We start from the raw sequence: 4,662 nt of genomic DNA on the forward strand, positions 1-4,662 counted from the left end.
TTTCAGACTCTTCTCATCTTCCACTTACAATCTGATCGACGAAAGCACACCTTAATACCTGATGTGAAATGAAACCTCCATAGCAAAGAGATTTACAGCAAAGCAATAAATGACAGATTTCTATAATTAGCCTGACTTGAAGTAATTAACCTAATCTATTCTTCCTGTAATTCAGTAGCGTTCACACACACCCACGTTTCCTTGAGGATCTATTAGTGTTTTGGAGTCTAGCATGATACCGCTCTCCACATGTTGAGCAACAGAGGCCAGGCCTGACAGGTTTAGGTTCCCATGAATGGTGGAGGTGTTCATCTCAGTTTGTGGTTAAAGAAACGGTTACTCACTCTCTTTGTTCGTTTTCTCGCCCGCCCCTTTTCCCAGGCCTCAGACTAAACTGACTGGTGGCTTCTCTGGCGCACGGCCAGTTTCGCTCACATTTCCTTGCTGAGAGGAGACGGGCACACAGTTCCTGGTCAGCCAGAATCACATCTTACTGTTAGTGCCACAGGCTGTTTGGCTGACAAGATGATGCAAAGACCTCGCTATTGTTTTCTTTACATGAACACAATACTCAGATGTGAAACTGACAAACTGCTTTCATCATGGTGTTTACACCAGTTCAGATGTAAACTACTGTATATGTTTGCATTTGATCAATCTTTGTTCAGGATTAATTTAGATGATGTAGGCACTATAGTGCACTCAAAATTATATTTGCTACTTGTTCAAACTACTTATTTAAAATGGGTTAAAACAACACAACTCTTAAGGTTTGTGGACATCCTAAATCATTCATTCATTTTCCTTCAGTTATGTCTCTATTTCAGAAGCCGCCATAAACCATAAACTATTTCAGCAAATGTTTTACACAGCAGATGCCCTTCCAGCCCCAACCCAGTATTGGGAAACACCCATACACACTCATTCACACACACACACAAACACACACACACACACACACACACACACACACACACACACACACACACACACACACACACACGCGCACACACACACACACGCACACACACGCACACACACACACCCACAACGAACAGTTTAGTTTTTTCAACTAAAATGGACCTGAATTAGCAAACTTCTTGTTGTGAGGTGACAGTGCTAACAACTGAGCCACCGTGCCGTCCTGTTTTATGTTCAATCCAATTAAATTTGTAAAAATTATTAAGTTAGCTTAATCTATCTGAGTTGGGACAACATTAAGAAATAGTGTGAAATCCAGGATTTCTGAAGTGTGTGTAAGTGAGGGACTTTTAGCATGTTTATAGAGCAATCATGATGAAAATTACAGTGATATTGTTTTATAAATATAGAAATATACGCTAATGCTTGCACAAAATAAAGGTTAATTTTTGAAAATAAGATTTCTGAGCAGAAAGCAGAATTCATAAGCATTCTACATACACTACCGATCAAAAGTTTTTTTTTTTTTTAATTATTCTATTCATCAAGGTGGCATTTATTAAATGTAAAAAAGTTTAAATTGTTAAATTATTATTTATTAACTATATATATATGTATGTATGTATGTATGTATGTATGTATGTATGTATGTATTTATGTATGTATGTATGTATGTATGTATGTATGTATGTATGTATGTATGTATGTATGTATGTATGTATGTATGTATGTATATATATATATATATATATATATATATATATATATATATATATATATATATATATATATATACTATTATTAACTATAACTATATAAATAACAATACTACTAATAATAATAATCAATATTAGAGTAATTTATGAAGGATCATGTGACTAAAGACTGGAGTAATAAAGCAGAAAATTCATATTTGAAATCCCATAAATAAATGATTAAATTAAATCATAAACCACTTTTGAACAGCTATTTTGTAGTGCAATAACATTTCATAATTTTACAATTTGTTCTGTATTTCTGATTAAATAAATGCAGCCTTGGTGAGCAGTAGAAGCTTATTTTAAAACATTTAAAAATCCTACTGACCCCAAACTTTTGACCTGTATAGTGTAGTTTTATCAATTCAATCAATTAATAGTTCGATCTAAATGTAATTATGTCAATGATATTCATACCTTTGGCAAATTCTGACTTAAAGTGACGTTTATTTAACCAGCAAGTTTTCTTTGACCGAATATAACTCAGGCTTCTCCTAAAGATAATAAGTAGATGTACAAGAGGCATCATTTGGGAAAAACAATTCTCAGCTTTTATTTACGTTTAAACAAAAAAATTCAAGTCAGAATTTGCCCGAGGTATGAATCATTTAAGGCTTGACTGTTTATACATGTAAAAATAAAATGCAAAATGTAAACATTGTATGATTTTTTCTATTTGGCCCAAGATACAACTGTTGGAAAATCAGGAATATGAGGGTTAAAAAAATCTAAATATTTAGAAAATGACCCATGAAATGTCCAGATTAAAGGATTAGCAATGCATATTATTAACCAAAAATGATTTTATTTATAATTTGTTTATGGTTGGAAATTTTACAATAGGAAGAATGATCTTTACTTATTAATATTCTATAATACTCTAATGACTTTTTGATTGATATCATTATTAATAATATAATAATTATAATAGAAATATAATGGTTATGTTGTTAAATTGTTCTTTGTTGGTTTTGCTTGTTGACACTTTTTGTTATTGTAATTATATTTTAAAAATTCAGTTTCTTATATGAATTTGTTTTAGCTTTTGATGCATTAATAAAATAAATATAAAATAAAGTCCAAAATAATAAAATAAAATACAAAATAAAATAAGTGCAGTACTTTGGAATCAGTGCAATAAAGACTACTTAGCTTGTTAGTTGTGCTTTAAAAAATATTTATAATTGCCTATTACTATTATTGCATGAACATTATTTTTAGAAAATGAATCATTCATTTTCTTTTATAATTTTTTCTAATACTTGATGAAATGCATTATTAAAATATCATTTTGTAAATGTAAGAAATCAGAGAAAGTTTTGCTCTGAGACAGTGGACAGCTGGAGGGTTTGACAGCTGTTGTCTGCAGAAGAGCCTGAAGGCAATAACGTTACACACTCCCACACTCACTGTCATGTTTATTTGATTCAGTTTCGGGTGTGTGGCTTATGAGCTGTTATGGTTTCAGTTCACATGTCCTCTAAGACAGAACTCTGTTAAGTCTGTTCCTGGTTGACAGATAACTGGTAGGCAGTCATGTGAACTGACTGTTTGATAATGTGATCATGAGGATAGACTGTCTCATAATGACAGCCAATGCAAGACACTGCAGGTGAATAGGGGAAAAAAAAGTATTATAATAATTGGAAAATTATTTGTTTTCACCATTATTTGTTTTCAGCAATTCATGTCCAGACTGACTGATTTAAGAATTGCAAAGAAGTTTTGCATTACACATGTTATAAAATATTATGTTTAAATATGCAAATGAGTCATTATATCATTAAATATGTGTCAACATTTCTAGCACTAAAATCAAACTAAATCAAATCATATATTTCACATATTAGAGTCAAAAATTGACAGAGGAATTTGGAGTTTTTTTGCAGCATAATTCAGAAAACACTGCAAACAAACAAACTTTTGACAATTTATTTTATTAATAAATTGTTAATAAATATGTATGAATCCGGCATATTTTGTATGAAATAATCCTTTAGTAAACAAGCTTTGATTTGTTCAGTATTTCAGTTTTTTGTTTTCATTTATATATTTTTAAGGTTTTGTACAATTTATTTTAAATTAAATTACATTAAATAATTTTTATAAATACATATTACTATTATTGCATTATCAATATTGTTATAACCAGACCTGATTTTTAAAAACATATAGAAACCAGCATAATATGTGTGAGTAAAAACTCTCAAAATAAAGATATTTTTAAAACTGAAAGGTATTATATTCAGTATTTCAGTTTTCTTATTTTTATTTCAGTTTTTTTTTTGTTTATTTTATAATTTAATTTGTACAGTATATTAATAGTAATTGATTATTAGTTACTAGTTGCTTTTGCCATTTTTATAAATTTTCTTTTCAGCTTAGTCCCTTTATTCATCGGGGGTCGCCACAGTGGAATGAACCGCCAACTTATCCAGCATATGTTTTACGCAGCAGATCCCCTTCCAGCTGCAACCGATCACTGGTAAACAACCATGCACTCAGTCACAAACATACACTATGGACAAGTTACAAAATTCACCTATAGCACATGTCTTTGGACTGGGAAACCAGAGCACCTGGAGGAAACCCACGTGAACATGGGGAGAACATGCAAACTCCACACAGAAATACCAACTGACCCAGCTCGAATCAGCGTCCTTCTTGCTGTGAGGCGATCGTGCTACCCACTGTGCCACCGTACTGCCCTATAATATATCATATTATATTATTCATTCATCAATTTTTTTTTCGGCTTAATCCCTTTATTAATCTGGGGTCGCCATAACGGAATGAACCATCACTTTATCCAGTATATTTTTTACGCAGTGGATGCCCTTCCAGCTGCAACCCATCAATGGGAAACACCCATAAATTCTCATTTACACTCATACACTTCAGACAATTTAGCTTACCCAATTCCCCTACAGTGCATTTCTTTAGACTTGTTTCCAGAGGAAACCCACGCAAACATGGGGGAAAA

Source organism: Danio rerio, chromosome 20 (assembly GCF_052040795.2).
Source record: "Danio rerio strain M-AB ecotype USA chromosome 20, GRCz13ab, whole genome shotgun sequence".
Classification (NCBI taxonomy): Eukaryota; Metazoa; Chordata; class Actinopteri; order Cypriniformes; family Danionidae; genus Danio; species Danio rerio.